The following is a 21,536-nucleotide window of genomic DNA, read 5'->3' on the forward strand; positions in this document are numbered from 1 at the left end:
ATGGTTTCTAGCATCATCTATGACCCTACAAAGGACATGAACTCATCGTTTTTAATGGTTGCATAGTATTCCGTGGTGTATATGTGCCACATTTTCTTAATCCAGTCTATCATTGTTGGACATTTGGGTTCATTCCAAGTCTTTGCTATTGTGAATACTGCCACAATAAACATACGTGTGCATGTGTCTTTACAGCAGAATGATTCATAATCCTTTGGGTATATACCCAGTAATGGGATGGCTGGGTCAAATGGTATTTCAAGTTCTAGATGCCTGAGGAATCTCCACACTGACTTCCACAATGGTTGAGCTAGTTTACAGTCCCTACAACAGTGTAAAAGAGTTCCTATTTCTCCACATCCTCTCCAGCACCTGTTGTTTCCTGACTTTTTAAGGATAACAATTGTAACTGGTGTGAGATGGTATCTCATTGTAGTTTTGATTTGCATTTCTCTGATGGCCAGTGATGGTGAGCATTTTTTCATGTGTTTTTTGGCTGCATAAATGTCTTCTTTGGAAAAGTGTTGTTCATATCCTTTGCCCAATTTTTGATGGGGTTGTTTGTTTGTTTCTTGTAAATTTGTTTGTGTTCATTGTAGATTCTGGATATTAGCCCTATATCAGATGAGTAGGTTGCAAAATTTTTCTCCCATTCTGTAGGTTGCCTGTTCACTTTGATGGTAGTTTCTTTGCTGTGCAGCAGCTCTTTAGTTTAATTGGATCCCATTTGTCAATTTTGGCTTTTGTTTTCATTGCTTTTGGTGTTTTAGACATGAAGTTCTTGCGCATGCCTATATCCTGAATGGTATTGCCGAGGTTTTCTTCTAGGGTTTTTATGATTTTAGGTCTATCATTTAAGTCTTTAATCCATCTTGAATTAATTTTTGTAAAAAGTGTAAGGAAGGGATCCAGTTTTAGCTTTCTACATATGGCTAACCAGTTTTCCCAGCACCATTTATTAAACAGGGAATCCTTTCCCCATTGCTTGTTTTTGTCAGGTTTGTCAAAGATCAGATAGTTGTAGATAAGCGGCATTATTTCTGAGGGCTCTGTTCCATTCCATTGCTCTATATCTCTGTTTTGGTATCAGTACTATGCTGTTTTGGTTACTGTGGCCTATAGTATAGTTTGAAGTCAGGTAGCATGATGCCTCCAGCTTTGTTCTTTTGGCTTAGGATTGACTTGGCAATGTCGACTTTTTGGTTCCATATGAAGTTTAAAGTAGTTTTTCCCAATTCTGTGAAGAAAGTCATTGGTAGCTTGATGGGGATGGCATTGAATCTATAAATTACCTTGGGCAGTATGGCCATTTTCACGATATTGATTCTTCCTACCCATGAGCATGGAATGTTCTTCCATTTGTTTGTATCCTCTTTTATTTCATGGAGCAGTGGTTTGTAGTTCTCCTTGAAGAGGTCCTTCACATCCCTTGTAAGTTGGATTCCTAGGTATTTTATTCTCTTTGAGGCAATTGTGAATGGGAGTTCACTCATGATTTGGATCTCTGTTTGTCTGTTATTGGTGTAGAAGAATGCTTGTGATTTTTGCACATTGATTTTGTATCCTGAGACTTTGCTGAAGTTGCTTGTAAGCTTAAGGTGATTTTGGGCTGAGACGATGGGGTTTTCTAGATATACAGTCATGTCATCTGGAAACAGGGACAATCTGACTTCCTCTTTTCCTAATTGAATGTCCTTTATTTCTTTCTCTTGCCTGATTGCCCTGGCCAGAACTTCCAACACTATGTTGACTAGCAGTGGTGAGAGAGGGCATCCCTGTCTTGTGCCAGTTTTCAAAGGGAATGCTTTCAGTTTTTGTCCATTCACTATGATATTGGCTGTGGGTTTGTCATAGATAGCTCTTATTATTTTGAAATACCTCCCATCAATACCTAATTTATTGAGAGCTTTTAGCATGAAGCATTGTTGAATTTTGTCAAGGGCCTTTTCTGCATCTATTGAGATAATCAAGTGGTTTTTGTCTTTGGTTCTGTTTATATGCTGGATTACATTTATTGATTTGCATATGTTGAACCAGCCTTGCATCCCAGGGATGGAGCCCACTTGACCATGGTGGATAAGCTTTTTGATGTGCTGCTGGATTCGGTTTGCCAGTATTTTATTGAGGATTTTTTCATCAATGTTCATAAGGATATTGGTGCAAAATTCTCTTTTTTTGTTGTGTCTCTGCCAGGCTTTGGTATCAGGATGATGCTGGCCTCATAAAATGAGTTAGGAAGGATTCCCTCTTTTTGTGTTGATTGGAATAGTTTCAGAAGGAATGGTACCAGCTCCTCCTTTTAGCTTTGGGAGAATTTGGCTGTGTATCCATCTGGTCCTGGACTTTTTTTCGTTGGTAAGGTATTAATTATTGCCTCAATTTCAGAGCCTGTTATTGGTATATTGAGAGATTCAACTTCTTCCTGGTTTAGTTTTGGGAGGGTGTATGTGTCAAGGAATTTTTCCATTTCTTCTAGATTTTCTAGTTTATTTGCATAGAGGTGTTTATAGTGTTTTCTGATGGTAGTTTGTATTTCTGTGGGATCAATGGTGTTATCTCCTTTATCATTTTTTATTGCATCTATTTGATTCTTCTCTCTTTTCTTCTTTATTAGTCTTGCTAGCGGTCTATCAGTTTTGTTTATCTTTTCAAAAAACGAGCTCCTGGATTTATTGATTCTTTGAAGGGTTTTATTGTGTCTCTATTTTCTTCAGTTTTTCTCTGATCTTAGTTATTTCTTGCCTTCTGCTAGCTTTTGAATGTGTTTGCTCTTGCTTCTCTAGTTCTTTTAATTGTGATGTTAGGGTGTCAATTTTCGATCTTTCCTGCTTTCTCTTGTGGACATTTAGTGCTATAAATTTCCCTCTACACACTGCTTTGAATGTGTCCCAGAGATTCTGGTATGTTGTGTCTTTGTTTTCACTGGTTTCAAAGAACATCTTTATTTCTGCCTTCATTTCATTATGTACCCAGTAGTCATTCAGGAGCAGGTTGTTCAGTCTCCATGTAGTTGAGTGGTGTTTAGTGAGTTTCTTAGTCCTGAGTTCTAGTTTGATTGCACTGTGGTCTGAGAGATAGTTTGTTATAATTTCTCTTCTTTTCCATTTGCTGAAGAGTGCTTTACTTCCAACTATGTGGTCAATTTTGGAATAGATGTGGTGTGGTGCTGAAAAGAATGTATATTTTGTTGATTTGGGTGGAGAGTTCTGTAGATGTCTATTAGGTCCACTTAGTGCGGAGCTGAGTTTGATTCCTGGATATCCTTGTTAACTTTCTGTCTCGTTGATCTGTCTAATGTTGATAGTGGGTTCTTACAGTCTCCAGTTATTATTGTGTGGGAATCTAATTCTCTTTGTAGGTCACTAAGGACTTGTTTCATGAATCTGGGTCCTTCTGTATTGGGTGCATATATATTTAGGTTGGTTAGCTCTTCTTTTTGAATTGATCCCTTTACCATTATGTAATGGCCTTCTTTGTCTCTTTTGATCTTTTTTGGTTTAAGGTCTGTTTTATCCATGACTAGGATTGTAATCCCTGCCTCTTTTTGTTTTCAGTTTTCTTCGTAGATCTTCCTCCATCCCTTTACTTTGAGCCTATGTGTGTCTCTGCACATGAGATGGGTTTCCTGAATACAGTACACTCATGGGTCTTGACTCTTTATCCAATTTGCCAGTCTGTGTCTTTTAATTGGAGCATTTAGTCCATTTACATTTAAGGTTAATATTGTTATGTGTGAATTTGATCCTGTCATTATGATGTTAGCTGGTTATTTAGCTCATTAGTTGATGCAGTTTCTTCCTAGCCTTGACAGTCTTTACAGTTTGGCATGTTTTTGCAGTGGCTGTTAATGGTTGTTCCTTTCCATGTTTAGTGCTTCCTTCAGGAGGTCTTTTAGGGCAGGCCTGGTGGTGACAAAATCTCTCAGCATTTGCTTGTCTGTAAAGGATTTTATTTCTCCCTTTCTTATGAAGCTTAGTTTGGCTGGATATGAAATTCTGGGTTGAAAATTCTTTTCTTTACGAATGTTGAGTATTGGCCCCCACTCTTTTCTGGCTTGTAGAGTTTCTGCCAAGAGATAAGCTGTTAGTCTGATGGGCTTCCCTTTGTGGGTAAGCCGACCTTTCTCTCTGGGTGCCCTTAACATTTTTTCCTTCATTTCAACTTTGGTGAATCTGACAATTATGTGTCTTGGAGTTGCTCTTCTCGAGGAGTATCTTTTTTGTGTTCTCTGTATTTCCTGAATTTGAATGTTGGCCTGCCTTGCTAGATTGGTGAAGTTCTCCTGGATAGTATCTTACAGAGTGTTTTCCAACTTGGTTCCATTCTCCCCATCACTTTCAGGTACACCAATCAGACATAGATTTGGTCTTTTCACATAGTCCCATATTTCTTGGAGGCTTTGTTCATTTCTTTTTATTCTTTTTTCTCTAAACTTCTCTTCTTGCTTCATTTCATTCATTTCATCTTCCATCACTGATAACCTTTCTTCCAGTTGATCGCATCTGCTACTGAGGCTTGTGCATTCATCATGTAGTTCTCATGCCATGGTTTTCAGCTCCATCAGGTCCTTTAAGGACTTCTCTGCATTGGTTATTCTAGTTAGCCATTTGTCTATTTTTTTTTCAAGGTTTTTAACTTCTTTGCCATTGGTTCAAACTTCCTCCTTTAGCTCAGAGTAGTTTGATCTTCTGAAGCTTTCTTCTCTCAACTCGTCAAAGTCATTCTCCATCCATGTTTTTTCCATTGCTGGTGAGGAGCTCTGTTCCTTTGTAGGAGGAGAGGTGCTCTGATTTTTAGAGTTTCTGGTTTTTCTGCTCTTTTTTCCCCATCTTTTTGGTTTTATCTATATTTCGTCTTTGATGATGGTGACGTACAGATGAGTTTTTGGTGTGGATGTCCTTTCTGTTTGTTAGTTTTCCTTCTAACAGTCAGGACCCTCAGCTGCAGGTCTGTTGGAGTTTGCTGGAGGTCCACTCCAGACCCTGTTTGCCTGGGTATCAGCAGTGGTGGCTGCTGAACAGCGGATATTGGTGAATTGCAAATGCTGCTGCCTGACCGTTCCTCTGGAATTTTTGTGTCAGAGGATTACCCAGCCGTGTGAGGTGTCAGTCCACCCCTACTTGGGGGTGACTCCCAGTTAGGCTACTTGGGGGTCAGGTACCCACTTGAGGAGGCAGTCTGCCCATTCTCAGATCTCAAGCTGCCTGCTGGGAGAACCACTAATCTCTTCAAAGCTGTCAGACAGGGACATTTAAGTCTGCAGAGGTTACTGCTGCCTTTTGTTTGTCTGTTCTCTGCCCCCAGAGCTGTAGCCTACAGAGGCAGTCAGGCCTCCTTGAGCTGTAGTGGGCTCCACCCAATTCGAGCTTCCTGGTCACTTTGTTTACCTACTCAAGCCTTGGCAATGGTGGGCTCCCCTCCCCCAGCCTCTCTGTTGTCTTGCAGTTTGATCTCAGACTGCTGTGCTAGCAATGAGCAAGGCTGTGTGGGACCCTCCAAGCCAGGTGCAGGATATAATCTCGTGGTGTGCCATTTGTTAAGCCTTTTGGAAAAGTGCAGTATTTGGGTGGGAGTGACCCGATTTTCCAGGTGCCATCTGTCACCCATTTCTTTGACTAGGAAAGTGAATTCCCTGACCCCTTGTGCTTCCCGGGTGAGGTAATGCCTCGCCCTGCTTCGGCTCATGCATGGTGCGCTACACCCACTGTCCTGCACCCACTGTCCAGCACTGCCCAGTGAGATGAACCTGGTACCTCAGTTGGAAATGCAGAAATCACCGTTCTTCAGCATCGCTCAGGTTGGGAGCTGTAGGCTGGAGCTGTTCCTATTCGGCCATCTTGGCTCCACCCTCTCAATGTGATTATTGATAAAACTTACTCCTGCCATTTTTTATTTGTTTTCTGATTGTGATGTGGTTTTGTTTTCTTATTTCTTTCCTTCCTGTCTTTTTTATTGAATATAATTTTCTCTGGTAATATGATACAATTCCTTGCTTTTTATTTTGGTGTACATTGTATGTTTTTTGTTTGAGGTTACCCTGAGGTTTGCAAATACTTTATTATAATCCATTACTTCAACCTGATAACAACAAAACTGTTTGTAAAAACAAACAAAAAGAAAACTAATAAAAACTTAATGCCTTTACAGTAACCAAAACAGCGTGCTACTGGTACCAAAACAGAGATATAGACCAATGAAACAGAATAGAGCCCCTGGAAATAATACCACCCATCTACAACCATCTGATCTTTGACAAACCTGACAACAACAAGAAATGGGGAAAGGACTCCCTATTTAATAAATAGTCCTGGGAAATCTGGCTAGCCATGTGTAGAAAGCTGAAACTGGATCCCTTCCTTACACCTTATACAAAAATGAATTCAAGATGGATTAAAGACTTAACTCTTAGACCTAAAACCATAAAAGCCCTAGAAGAAAACCTAGGCAATACCATTCAGGACATAGGCATGGGCAAGGACTTCATGACTAAAACACCAAGAGCAATGACAACAAAAGCCAAAATTGATGAATGGGACCTAATTAAACTAAAAGGCTTCTGCACAGCAAAAGAAACTGTCATCAGAGTGAACAGGCAACCTACAGAATGGGAGAAAATTTTTGCAATCTACTCATCTGAAAAAGGGCTAATATCCAGAATCTACCAAGAACTTAAAGAAATTTACAAGAAAAAAACAAACAACCCCATCAGAAAGTGGGTGAAGGATATGAACAGACACTTCTCAAAGGAAGACATTTATGCAGCCAAAAAACACATGAAAAAATGCTCATCTCCACTGGCCATCAGAGAAATGCAAATCAAAACCACAATGAGGTACCATCTCACACCAGTTACAATTGTGATCCTTAAAAAGTCAGGAAACAACAGGTACTGGAGAGGATGTGGAGAAACAGGAATAATTTTACACTGTTGGTGGGACTGTAAACTAGTTCAACCATTGTGGAAAACAGTGTGGCGATTCCTCAGGGATCTAGAACTAGAAATACCATTTGACCCAGCAATCCCATTACTGGGCATATACCCAAAGGATTATAAATCATGCTGCTATAAAGACACATGCACACATATGTTTATTTCAGCACTATTCACAATAGTAAAGACTTGTAACCAACCCAAATGTTCATCAATGATAGACTGGATTAAGAAAATGTGGCACATATGCACCATGGAATACTATGCCTCCATAAAAAAGGATGAGTTCATGTCCTTTTTAGGGACATGGATGAAGCCAGAGACCGTCATTCTGAGCATACTATTGCAAGGACAGAAAACCAAACACAGCATATTCTCACTCATAGGTGGTAGTTGATCAATGAGAACACTTGGACATGGTGGGGAACGTCACACACTGGGGCCTGTCGTGGGGTGAGGGGAGGGAGGAGGGATAGCATTAGGAGATATACCTAATATAAATGATGAGTTAATGGGTGCAGCACACCAACATGGCACATGTATGCATGTGTAACAAACCTGCATGTTGTGCACATGTACCCTAGAAGTTAAAGTATAATTTAAAAAAACTCAGTGCCTTAACTTTGTCCCCCAGCTTTTTACCTTTTTGTTTTTTCTATTTATATTTAATTATACTACTATGTTTTGAAAACTTGTTGTAGTGATTATTTTTGATTGGCTCATCATTTAATCTTTTTACTTAGGATTTAATCTTTTTACTTAGGATAAAGGCAGTTTACACACCACTGGTTTAGTGTTATAATATGCTGTGTTTTTCTGTGTACTAACTATTTTTTTCAAGTTTTATTTGAAGTCCTGGGGTACATGTGCAGGATGTGCAGGTTTGTTATATAGGTAAACGTGTGCAATGGTGGTTTGCTGCATAGATGAATCCATCACCTAGGTATTAAGTTCAGCATCAATTAGCAATTCTTTTTGATGTTCTTCCTCTCCCCACTTCCTCCTGACAGGCCCCAGTGTGTGTTCTTTTCCCATATATCTGTGTGTTATCATTCAGTTCCCACTCATAAGTGAAAACGTATGGTGTTTGGTTTTCTGTTCCCATGTTAGTTTGCAGAGAATAACAGCTTCCAGCTCCATACATGTCCACACAAATGACCTAATCTCATTCCTTTTTATTGCTATGTTGTATTCTATGCTGTATATATACCATATTTTTAAAATTCATTCTAACATTGATGGGCATTTGGGTGGATTCCATGTCTTCGCTATTCTGAATAGGGCTTCAATGAACACACAAGTGCATGTATGTTTGTAATAGAATAACCTATATTCCTTTGGGTATATATTCAGTAATGGGATTGCTGAGTCCCATTGTATTTCTGACTCTAGGTCTTTGAGGAATCACCACACTGTCTTTCACAACGGTTGAACTAATTTACAATTCCACCAATAGTTTAAGAGCATTTTTTTCTCTGCAACCTGGCCAGCATCTGTTGTTTTTTGACATTTAATAATTGCCATTCTGACAGGTGTGAGATGGTATCTCATTGTGCTTTTGAGTTGCATTTCTCTAATAATTGGTGACGCTTAGCTTGTTTTATATGTTTGTTGGCTGCATGTATGCCTTTTATTGAAAAGTCTCTGTTCATTTTCTTTGCCCACTTTTTAGTGGGGTTGTTTGTTTTTTTCTAGTAGATTTGTTTAAGTTCCTTGTAGATTCTGGATATTAGATCTTTGTCAGATGGATGGGTTGCAAATTTTTTCTCCTATTCTGTAGGTGGTCTGTTCACTTTGATGATAGTTTCTTTTGCTGTGCAGAGGTCTTTAATTTAATTAGATTCTATCTGTCAATTTTCATTTTTGTTGCAATTGATTTTGGCATTTACATCATGAAATATTTGCCCATGTCTATGTCCTGAATGGTATTGCCCAGTTTCTCTTTTTGGCTTTTTATAGTTTCGGGTTTTACATTTAAGTCTTTCATCTATCGTGAGTTAATTTTTTGCATAAGGTGTAAAGAAGGAGCCCAGTTTCAATTTTCTACATTTGTCTAGTCAGTTCTTCTAGCCCCATTTATTAAATAGAATATCTTTTCCCAATAGCTTGTTTTTGTCAGGTTTGTCAAAGATCAGATGGTTGTAGGTGTGCAGTTTTATTTCTTATTTTTCTATTCTGTTCTATTAATCTATGTATCTGTTTTTGTACCAGTACCATGCTGTTTTGCTTACTGTAGCCTTGTAGTATAGTTAGAAGTCAGGTAGTGTGATGCCTCTAGCTGTGTTCCTTTTGCTTAGGACTGTCCTGGTTATTCGTGCTCTTTTTTGGTTCCATATGAATTTTGAAATAGTTTTCTCTAATTCTATGAAGAATATCAGTGGTAGTTTAGTGGGAATAGCATTGAATTTATAAATTACTTTGGGCAGTATGGCCATTTTTATAATACTGATACTTTTTACCCATGAGCATGAAATGTTTTTCCATTTCTTTGTGTCCTCTCTGATTTCCTTGAGCAATGGTTTCTAATTCTCCTTGAAGAGGTCCTTCATTTTCTTGTTAGCTGTATTCATAGGTATTTTATTCTCTTTGTAGCAATTGTGGATGGGAGTTCATTCATGATTTGGCTGTCTGCTTGCTTGTTTGTTGTTGATGTTCAGAAATTCTTGTAATTTTTGCACATTGATTTTTATCTTGAGACTTTGCTGAAGATTTTTTCAGCTTAAGAAGTTTTTGGGCTAAGACTATGGGATTTTCTAGATATGGAATTACATCATATGCAAATAAAGATAATTTGACTTTCTTCCTTTTTATTTGAATATCCTTTATTTCTTTCTCTTGCCTGATTGCCCTGGCCAGAAATTCAAATACTGTTGAATAGGAGTGGTGGTAGAGGACAGCCTTGTCTTGTGCTGGTTTTCAAGGGGCATGCTTCCAACTTTTGCCCATTCAGTATAATATTGGCTGTGGAATTGTCATATATGGCTTTTATTATTTTGAGGTATGTTTCTTCACAACCTAGTTTATTGAGAGTTTTTTTTTCACATGAAGGGATGTTGAATTTTATCAACGGTCTTTTCTGCATCTATTGAGGTAATCATGTGGTTTTTGTCTTTAGTTCTGTTTATGTCATGAATTACATTAATTGATTTGCATATGTTGAACCAATTTTGCATGTTGGGAATTAAGCCAAGTTTATCGTGGTTGACATGTTTTTTGATGTGATGCTGGATTTGGTTTTCCAGTATTTTATTGAAGATTTTTGTGCCAATGTTCATCAGGGATATTGGCCTGAAGTTTTGTTTTTGTTTTTGTTTTTGTTTTTGTTTTTTGTATCTGCTAAGTTTTGGTATCAGGATAATGCTGGCCTCATAAAGTGATTTAGGGAGGAGTCCCTCCTTTTCAATTGCTTGGAATAGTTTCAGTAGAAATGTTACCATCTCTTCTTTGTACATCTTGTAGGACTCAGCTGTAAATCCGTCTGGTCCTGCATTTTTTGGTTTGTTTGTTTGTTAGGCTATTTATTACCACCTCAGTTTCAGAACTTGTTATTGATTTATTCAGGAATTCAGTTTCTTCATGATTCAGTCTTGGGAGGGTATATGTATCCAGCGATTTATTAATTTCTTCCTGGATTTTCTGGTTTATGTGCATAGAAGTGTTTATAGTATTTTCTGATGATTGCTTATGTATTTCTGTGGAGTCAGTGATAATATTCCCCTTATCATTTCTGATTGTGTCTATTTGATTCTTCTCTTTTTTCTTCTTTATTAGCATAGCTAGCTGTCTATCTATTTTATGAATTTTTTTTCAAAATACTAGCTCCTGGATTGGTTGTTTTTTTGTGGGGATTTGTATGTCTCTATCTCCTTCAGTTCCTATCTGATCTTGGTTATTTCTTGTCTTCTGCTAACTTTGGGGTTTGTTTGCTCTTGGCTCTCTAGTTCTTTTAGTTGTGATGTTAGATAGCTAATTTTAGATCTGTATAGGTTTTTAATGTGGGCATTTAGGGCTGTAAATTTTCCTCTTAACACTGCTTTAGCTGCATTCCAGAGATTCTGGTACATTGTCTCTTTGTTTTCAGTAGTTTTGAAGAACTTCTTGATTTCTTCCTTAATTTCCTTATTTACCCAGGAGTTATTCAGGAGCGGGTTGTTCAATTTCTATGTATTTATGTAGTATTGGGTGATTTTTTTAGTCTTGTGTTGTAGGTTGATTGCACGGTGGTGTGAGAGACTGTTATAATTTCAGTTATTTTGCATTTATTTAGGAGTGTTTTTCTTCCTATTATATGAGCAATTTTAGAGTAACTGCCATGCGACAATGAGAAGAGTGTATATTCTTTTTTTTTTTTTTTTGAGATGGGGGTGTGGAGAGTTCTGTAGGTATCTATCAGGTCCCCTTTATCCAGAGCTGAGTTCAGGTCCTGAAAATCTTTGTTAATTTTCCATCTTGATGATCTGTCTAGTATTGTCATTTGGGTGTTAAAGCCCCCCATTATTATTGTTTGGGAGTCTAAGTCTCTTTGTAGGTGTCTAAGAACCTGCTTTATGAATCTGGGTGTTCTTATATTGGGTGTATATAAATTTAGGATATTTAGCTCTTCTTGTTGAATTGCTTTCCTTAAGTATCAAGCTGATTGGTTGTCATATCTTCAAGTACAATCAGAGCTTAGCAACTTGTTGAATAAAATATTAGAAATGTCAAAAAGGCAGACTAAATTTCAAACTAGAAAAAAATCCATTCAATTATTGCATTCAGTTTTCGAAACAGTTACTAACACAACAACAGATTTGGTTTCAGGTGGTTTTGTATACACTCACACTCACAAGAGGCACTCCAGCCACTGGTCTTCTTTGCAATACAAGACTGTATAGTCAGAGATGGCATTTTCCAAGCCAAACTTTAAATAGATTTTAAAAAGTAAATTTTAATTTTACAGAAATGCTACTTCAAAAAATGTTTCCTCTCACTCCCTCATCTCTTATACTAAAAAGTGTAAATTTTTTTTTCTTCCAAGCTAAATACAAAGCCTCAAAATTGATTCCTGGAAAATATCTCTGCAAATAATAATTAAAAACAAAAATATAGAAAAATTATACTTTTTATCTATGTACGTGTGGATAAATAGATAAAGTAATGGATAGCTAGATATAGATAGATAGATAGATAGATAGATAGATAGGAATCCTGCAGTTTTTAAAAATCACATTAAAGGTGAATTTTTGGGATCATATCTGATATGGTTTGGCTGTGTCCTTACCAAAATCTTATCTTAAATTTTATTCCCATCATCTCCACGTGTCATAGAAGGGACCTGGTGGAAGGTAATTAAATCATGGGGGAAGTTACCTCATGCTATTCTCATGATAGTGAGTGAGTTTTCTTGAGATCTGATGGTTTTATAACAGACTTTTCCCCCTTTGCTTGGCACTTCTCTTTCCTGCCACAATGTGAAGGAGGACATGTTTGCTTTCACTTCCACCATGATTGTAAGTTTCCTGAGTCCTTCCCAGCCCTGCAAACTGTGAGTCAATTAAACTTCTTTTCTTTATAACTTACCCAGTTGTGGGCAGCTCTTTATAGCAGCATGAGAATGAATTAATATAGTAAATTGGAACTGAGGGAGTGGGACGCTGATGTTAGGCTACGCAAAAATGTGGAAGTGACTTTTTAACTGGGTCACAGGCAGAGGGTGAAGCATTTTGGAAGGCTCAGAAGAAGACAGAAATATGTGGCAAAGTTTGAAACTTCCTAGAGACTTGTTGAATGACTTTGACCAAAATGCTGATAGTGATATGGACAATAAAGTCCTGGCTGAGGTGGTCTCAGATGGAGATGAGGAACTTGTTGGCAACTGGAGCACAGGTGACTGTTGTGATGCTTTAGTAGAGACTGACAGTATTTTGCCCCAGCCCTAGAGATCTGTGGAACTTTGAACTTGAGAAAGGTGATTTAGGGTATCTGGTGGAAGAAAGTTCTAAGTAGCAAAGCATTCAAAAGGAAGCAGAATGTAATAGTTTGGAAAATTTGCAGCCTGATGATGAGATAGATAGAAAAGAAAAACCAATTTTCTGGGGAGAAATTCAAGTTAGCTGCAGAAATTTGCATCAATAACAAGAAGCTAAATGTTAATCTCCAAGAAAATATCTACAGGGAATGTCAGAGACCTTTATGACAGACCCTCCCATCACAAGCCTTGAGGCCTAGGAGGGAAAAATGGTTTCCTGGGCCAGGCCCAGGGCCCCCTGCTCTATACTGCCTCAGGACATGGTGTCCTGCATTCCAGCTGCTTCAGCTCAAGCTGTGGTTAAAAAAGCCTAAGTTACAGCTCAGGCCATTGCTTAAGAAGGTGTAAGTCTCAAGCCTTGGTGGCTTATACATGGTGTTGAACCCGTGGGTGCACAGAAGTAAAGAATTGAGGTTTGGGAACCTCTGCCTAGATTTCAGAGAATGTACGAAAATGACTGGATGCCCAGGCAGAAGTTTGCTACAGGGGTGGAGCCCTCATGGAGCACCTCTGCTAGGGCTATGTGCGACAAAAATGTGGGATCAGAGCCCACACACAGAGTCCTCACCGTGGCACAGCCTAGTGGAGCTGTGAAAAAAGGGTCACTGTTTTCCAGACCCCAGAATGTTAGATCTACTGCCAGCTTGCATAGTGCAACTGGAAAAGCCACACATACTAAATTCCAGCCTGTTAAAGCAGTTGGGAGGGAAGCTGTACTTTGCAAAGCCACAGGAGTGGAGCTCCCCAAGGCCGTAGGAGCCCACCTGTTGCATCAACCTGATCTGGATGTGAGACATGGACTAAAAGGAGATCATTTTGAAACTTTAAGGTTTAATGACTGCCCTATTGTATTTCAGAATTGCATGGGGCCTGTAGCCCTTTTGTTTTGGCCAATTTTTTCCTATATGGAATGGATGTTTTTACCCAATGCCTCTACCTCCATTGTATCTGTGAAGAAACTAACTTGACTTTGATTTTACAGACTCATAGGTGGAAGGGACTTGTCTTGTCTCAGATGAGACTTTGGAGTTGGACTTTTGGGTTAATGTTAGAATGTGCTAAGACTTTGGAGGACTGTTGGGGAGGCATGATTATGTTTTGAAATGTGAGGACATGAGATTTTGGAAAGATCAGGGGTTGAATAATTCGGTTTGGCTGTGTCCCCACCCAAATCTCATCTTGGATTGTTGTTCCCATAATCCCCTCGTGTTATGGGAGGGACCCAGTGGAAGGTAATTGAATCATGGGGCAGTTACCCTCATGCTGTTCTCTTAATAGTGAGTGAGTTCTCATGAGAACTGATTTTTTTAATAAGGATATTTACCCCCTTTTCTTGGCACTTCTTCCTGCTGCCATATGAAGAATAATGTATTTGCTTCTTTTTCTGCCATGATTGTGTTTCCTGAGGCCTCCGCAGCCCTGGGGAATGGTGAGTCAAGTAAATCTATTTTCTTTATAAATTACCCAGTCTCAGGCAGTTTTTTATAGCTATATGAGAACGGACTAATACACCTTCACTCACAATTCCAAAATCCATAATGATTTAAGGATGCACTTTCTCCTGTTTCCTTCCTGGTTACCGCCTCCATTCCAAAACAGTTCAATATAGCCATGGCTCAAATTTAATAGGAAAAGAGAGAAACTTTTGAATAGATTTTTGGGGTCACTTTTGTTGTTTTCCACTTTGGTGATCTGGGTGGTACATATTCCTCTTTGCCATTATATTGAGTAACTCCCTGAGGTATAGTCCTATGGCTAAAGTGGCCTCTCTTTTCCTTGATTTTTCCACATTCTCCCTGAGAATGGTATTGCCTCCAAAGCCAGAATAATCCTTACTAGTCCTGGCTTCTGGCTTCTCATGTGGTTTCTCAATGGACTTCTCAGGAGCTTCCTTGTCTTCATTTTTGGTGGGAGGTACTACAATGAGTGACGTTCCCAGAGTGGCTGCACAAAAACTGAAGATGGCTCTTTAGGGAGCTTTTGGCACACTTCAGCATAAATTAACTTTAGGGGTTCCTGTAGATCCACAGCTGCAGCTGCATTTATGTTATTATTACATGGTGAAGCAGTATTTGCCACTGATGGCTTTGTAGCACTTGGAGGAGAAACTGGTATAGTCTTCTGGTTGAAACTGTACCTCTGAACAGTGGAATTGTCTTTTAGATCTTTTTCTTGCTGAGTTGTGGTTAATGCAAGAAGCTCAGCTGCACATGGGGGACTGGTACTCAAGTTGATTTGCTAGTCAGAAGTGCATTGTGTCTGCTCATCTGCAGGCACTGGGCAACAAACAACTCTTTATTATCCTTTTCTTTGTAGCCACCTTTAACAGCATAAGAAATCATATTCTCCAAAATGAGTTCACCTGGCATTCTTCATAAAGGTGGAAAATTTGAGGCTAGTAAGCCAAACTTTGGTGTTGGAGCCTTTGATTCAGCTGTTGAAGGATAAGGTCTTGGAATACTATCATCTTCTCATCACCTTCGACCTCTGAAAAGAGTTTTTCTGCTCCTACCATAGTCCCCATTCTGTTTTATCTGCACAGTGAAAGTCTCCTTTTGAAGGTAAGTTTGCTCCTGATGCTTCATTACTGTAGGATTATGCTGTTCAGTTTGGAAAGTTTCTTGAACTACATGTGTTCAATGATCCTCCCTCCAATAATACAAAGCCCTCTATTTAGTGTTCTGAACCACTAGGTGACCTAAAATGAGGCTTCATACTTTTTTTTTTTTGGATGGTCGACCCATATTCATAGCAGCAGCATTTGTTTTGAGATCCTGATGAATTAAAGTCATTTGCAAAACTACCACTGGGAAAGGAAGCCAGTGGTGTTTCACAGTAAAGTGCAAGATTTGGAGATCAAGACTGAGGCACAATACTGTAGACCGAGTACTGTTGGTGAGGATTATATACAAGCTGCATAAAGACTGGTGAGGCATACTGTGCTTGAGTTTGAATGGGCTGGCTATATATACTAGAATCCATTAGTTGATAATCATTCTTAGCGAGTAAAATGTATTGATGGCCTTTATCCTTGCAAAGACTGGCTTGCCCTGAAGTGTTTTAACTTATTCTCTTAAGCATTTAAAAGCCTGTTGTGCATCTGTGTCTGACTGGAAAGTGATGTACCTGTTGCAATTGTGTGCAAACTCACAGATTATCACTTTGGTGCAGTTTGAACTTTTGATCAAAGCTTTTACTTCCTCTATTGATGTTCCAGAAATCTAAGAATCGCAATAGAATGCTTATGACTTGATCTCACTTTCTCACCCTTCTCATCCACTTGTACCATAGGAGAAGATCTCAACATTTCAAGAATTAGATCAGGGTCTGTGATCAACTTTTTTATTTCTTCTAAGTTGGTAACTGTCTAAATTTAGATGAACTAATCACTATCCATTGGAGATATCAAGTGAAGATCCTTTGACAATTTTTTTTTCGTGAAAAACACAATTCTAATTGTTTCTTCAAACATTCTTTTAAGTCTTTGCTGAATTGTTTTCTCTAAAAACATCATATATTTGGTAACTCAGATCTTCTGGTCTTGAAATTAGTTTTCAGTTGATTCTTCAATGCCTGTAGTATTTCTTGTGATTTCACAAGATAAAGAATATATTACTTTATATTCTTTACACATGTCTCCTGAGAGCTCTGCATTACACTCAGGATGAGCACCTGATGTAGCTGCTGTTTCATGCCAAGATCTTTCAGTTTCATGAGTTACTTGGGTGGCATCCGTATTTCTAGAAGCAATTCTTTGCCATACTTTGGCATTAGGATTTAAACCAGTTCCTTTAGATGTTACCTGCTCATTTCACCTTTCTCCCTCCTCAGCCTCAAATGTTGCTCACTTCCCTCCCAGAGGGCCTCGAAATGTCCCCCTGTGTACTTACTATTACCAGTGAGTTTTTTACCCTCGGATAATTTCTTATTGTTTATTACTATCTTTTCCTTTCTGATTGAATTATTTCCTTAGCATTTATTTCAAGACAGGTATGGTGTTGAAGAAATCCCTCCACTTTTGTTTGTTAGGTAAAGTCTTTATTTCTTCATGATTGAAGGACGTTATTGTCAGGTATACTATCCTAGGATATTATTTTTTTCTTCAACACTTTAAATATGTCATTGCCATTTTATCCTGGCCTGTAAAGATTCCACTGAAAAGTCTGCTGCCAGACATATTGGACCTCTATTGTGTGTTCTTGGTTTATCCCTTTTCTCTTGCTGATTTCAGGATTTTTTCTTTATCCTTGGCCTTTGGGAGTTTGATTATTAGATTCCTTGAGAAAGTCCTTTTCGGGGTTAAATCTGGTTTGTGTTCTATAAAGTTATTTTTCTTGGATATTGATATATTTCTCTGTGCTTGGGAAGTTCTGTTACTATAGCTTTGAATAACCATCTTCAAGCTCACTATTTTTTTCTTTTTCTTCTTGATCAATTCTGCTATTAAATAACTCTGATGCATTCTTCAGTATGCCAGTTGCATTTTTCATCTTCAGAATTTCTGCTTGATTCTTTTAAATTATTTCAATTTCTTTGTTAAATTTATCTGATAAAATTCTGAAATCCTCCTTTGTGTTATCTTGAATTTCTTTGAGTTTCCTCAACACAGCTACTTTAAATTATCTGTCTGAAAGGCCCCTTCCCTGGTGCCTTACTTAGTTAATTTGGTAAGGTCATATTTTCCTGGATGGTGTCAATGCTAGTAGATGTTTTTCAGTGACTTGACATTGAGGAGTTAGGTATTGTAGTCATCACTGCCTGGGCTTATTTGTACCTGTCCCTGGGAAGACTTTACAGATATTTGAAGGGACTTGCTTGGGTGTTGTGTTCTAAGCTGTTTCTTCTTTATAGGGCACCCCTAAACCCAGTAATGCTCTGGTTCTTACAGACTTGTAGAGATACCATCTTGATGGTGTTTGACAAGATCCAGGAGAATTATCTGGATTACCAGCCAAAGATTCTAATTCTCTTCCCTTGTTTTTTTTCCCAAACAGAGTCTTTCTCTCTCTCTGTTCTGAGCCATCTAAAGCTGGGGTTGAAGTGGCACAAGCACCTCTGTGGCCACCACCACTATGACAGTGCTGGTTCAGACCTGAAGACAGCACAGCACTGGGTTTCTCTCAAGGCTTGGTGTAAAAACTCCCTGGCTACTGCCTATGTTCACTCAAGGCACTGGGACACTACAATCAGCAAGTGGCAAAGCCAGCCAGACCTCTTTTATTTCTTAAGGGTGGCAAGGTGCCCCATGCCCTTGGTGGGTTCAGAGGTGCCATCCAGGAGTCGGGGACTAGAGTTAAAATTCTTAGAAGTCTACCTGGTGTTCTATTGTATTTCAGCTGAGTTGACACTCAAACCACAAGTCACAGTTTTTTCCACTCTTCCCTCCACTTTCCAAAGGCAGAGCAGCTTCACCCTGTAGCCACCACCACCCTAGGACACAAATTGTACTGCAGGACTACCACTAATATTCTTTTTAGTGCCCAAGGGCTCTTAAATCAGCTTGTGGTGAATGCTGCCTGGCCTGAGACTCACCCTTTAGGGCAGTTGGCTCCGCTCTAGCCCAAGAAATGTCCAGAAATGCCATCCAAAAGTCAAGTCCTAGAATCAGGGGCCCCAAGAGACCACATGGTGCTCTACCCCACTGTGGCCATGTTGACACCTAAGGTGTAAGAGAAAGTCACGTTTGCTCTTCCCTCTCCTTTTCTCAAGCAGAAAGAGTTTTGCCTCATAGCCACTATATCTGTTAACGTGGTGGAAATGTGCTGAGTCTCACCTGAAGCTAGCAAGGGTCAGAGTCTCACCCAAGGCCCTCAACATAGTACCTGTGTATCACTGCTGGTTATTCATGACCCAAGGGCTCTCCAGTTAGCAGGTAATAAATACTGCCAGGACTGAGTCCTTTCCTTTAAGGCAGAGGGCTCCCTTCTGGTCCAGAGTGTGTCTAGAAATGTCATCTTAGAGCTAGTTCCTGGAACAGGGGCCTCCTGGCTCTGACCAATGTCTTATTCTGCTGTGGCTGAGGTGGTATCCAAGATGCAAGACAAAGTCCTTCCCACTCTTCTCTTCCCCCTCCTCAAGTGGAAGGAAGGGGTCTCTTTTGGAGCCATAAACTGTGCAGCCTGAGTTTAGGGGAAGCGTAATGTCAGCACTTTCTTGGCTGGCATTATCCAGCAGTTCTTTGGCTGGCTGCCCCTGTTGGTGTCTCCATAGGTCACATGCCGCACCCCCCGACCACGACAACCAACAAGTCTACTATCTCTGGGCCTAGTTTAGCACTAAGACTCTACTAAGAGTTGCAGTTCTTGTGGCCTAGACTGCCTTTCAAGTGTACTAGGAGACACAGGGAACTCTAGCTCTTGGTAATGAGGTTTGTGGGAACGCAAGATTGGATCACTGGAATTGGCAATTATCCTCTGGCTAGGGCGGGTTTAAATGCACCCTTCACGGACGGGTGCTAGCTGAGTTTTGTCCAGATTTTGTTTCATCACTAACAGGACAGTGCTGAGTTAAATGCCTAACAATTGCTATGTTCCCTCTCCCCTGGAGCCCAGAGGCACTCTCCACAACATGCTACAGCTGCCAGAGATGGGGCAGGAGTAGCATTGGCAATTTAAGATTTTTTTTCTATCTCTTCAGTGCCTCTTTCAGTGATATGAAGTTCAAACCAGTGCTCACCTGATTTTTGGTTCTTATGGAGGTGTTTTTTTCAGTGTAGATAGTTTTTAAATTGATGTCCTTGCCAGGGAAACAATAAACAGACTCTCTATTATGTCATCTTTCTCTGCCTCCTCTTCCTTAAAAATGTGTGTGTGTATATATATATATATAACCTTTAATTTTAGGTTCAGGTGTACATGTGCAGGTTTGTTATATAGGTGCTAAATCGTAGGTCACGGGGGTTTGGTGTGTAAATTATTCCATCACCCAGGTGATAAGCATGGTACTGAGTAGGTATTTTTTCTGCTCCTTTCCCCCGTCCCACCCTCCACCCTCAAGTAGGTTCCGGTATCGTTGTTCCCCTGTTTGTGTCCATGATTTCTCATTGTTTAGCTCTCACTTATAAGTGACAACTTGCGGTACTTTGTTTTCTGTTTCTGCATTAGTTTGCTTAAGATAATGGCCTCCAGCTCCATCCATGCTGCAGCAAACAACAAGATCTCATTCCTTTTATTAATTTTTAATTTTAATTAATCTATTTATGTATTGTTGTTTCAATAGTTTCAGGGGAACAAGTGGTATTTGGTTACATTGATGAGTTCTTTAGTGGTGGTTTCTGAGATTTTGTTGCACCCATCACCCAAGCAGTGTACACTGTACCCAATGTGTAGAATTTTATCCTTCATCCCCCTTCCCCGCTTCTCCCCTCAAGTTTCCAAAGTCCATTGTACCATTCTTATGCCTTTGTGGCCTCATAGCTTAACTCCCACTTACAGGTGAGAATATACAATGTTTGATTTTCCATTCCCGAGTTACTTCACTTAGAATAATGGTCTCCAACTCCATTCAGGTTGCTGCAAATGCCATTATTTCACTCCTTTTTATGGCTGAGTAGTATTCCATTGAGTATATATGCCACATATTATTTATCCACTCGTTGGTTGATGGACACTTGGGCTGGTTCCATATTTTTGCAATTTGAATTGTGCTGCTATAAACATATGTATTCACGTGTCTTGTTCATATCTGGATCTCATTCTCTTTTGTGGCTGCATAGTATTCCATGATATATATGTACCTTTTTTTATACTGTCTACTATTAATGAGAATTTAGGTTGATTCTATGTCTTTGCTATTGTGAATAGCGATGCAATAAATAAGTGTGTCTTTATGTTAGAGAGATTTATATTTTTTTCAGTACATACCCAATGATGGAGTTGCTGGGTTCAATGGTAATTTGGTTTTAAGTTGTTTGAGGAACCACCACACTGCTTTCCACATTGGCTGAACTAATTTACACCCTCGCCAGCACGGTATAAGCATTCCCCTTTCTCCACAACCTCACCTGCATGTGTTATTTTTGGACTTTTTTAATATCTATATATATTTTTATTATAGTTTAAGTTCTAGGGTACATGTGCACAACGTGCAGGTTTGTTACATATGTATACATGTGCCATGTTGGTGTGTTGCACCCATTAACTGGTCATCCACATTAGGTATATCTTCTAATGCTATCCCTCCCCCCTCCCCCCACCCCACAACAGGCCCCGGTGTGTGATGTTCCCCTTCCGGTGTTCAAGTGTTCTCGTTGTTCAATTCCCACCTATGAGTGAGAACATGAGGTGTTTGGTTTTTGTCTTTGTGATAGTTTGCTGAGAATGATGTTTTCCAGCTTCATCCATGTCCCTGCAAAGGACATGAATACATCCTTTTTTATGGCTTCATAGTATTCCATGGTGTATATGTGCCACATTTTCTTAATCCAGTCTATCATTGTTGGACATTTGGGTTGGTTCCAAGTCTTTGCTATTGTGAGTAGTGTCGCAATAAGCATACATGTGCATGTGTCTTTATAGCAGCATGATTTATATTCCTTTGGGTATATACCCAGTAATGGGATCGCTGGGTCAAATGGGATTTCTAGTTTTAGATCCCTGA

At 39.3% G+C, this 21,536-nt stretch overlaps 1 pseudogene; it reads right to left on the minus strand.

The window, feature by feature from the left end:
* Positions 1 to 14,560: 14,560 nt before the first annotated feature.
* LOC109023333 (la-related protein 4-like) overlaps positions 14,561 to 21,536 on the minus strand; it is a 61,445-nt pseudogene continuing 54,469 nt past the window's right edge.

The sequence above is a fragment of the Gorilla gorilla genome, chromosome X, assembly GCF_029281585.2.
Source record: "Gorilla gorilla gorilla isolate KB3781 chromosome X, NHGRI_mGorGor1-v2.1_pri, whole genome shotgun sequence".
Taxonomy (NCBI): Eukaryota; Metazoa; Chordata; class Mammalia; order Primates; family Hominidae; genus Gorilla; species Gorilla gorilla.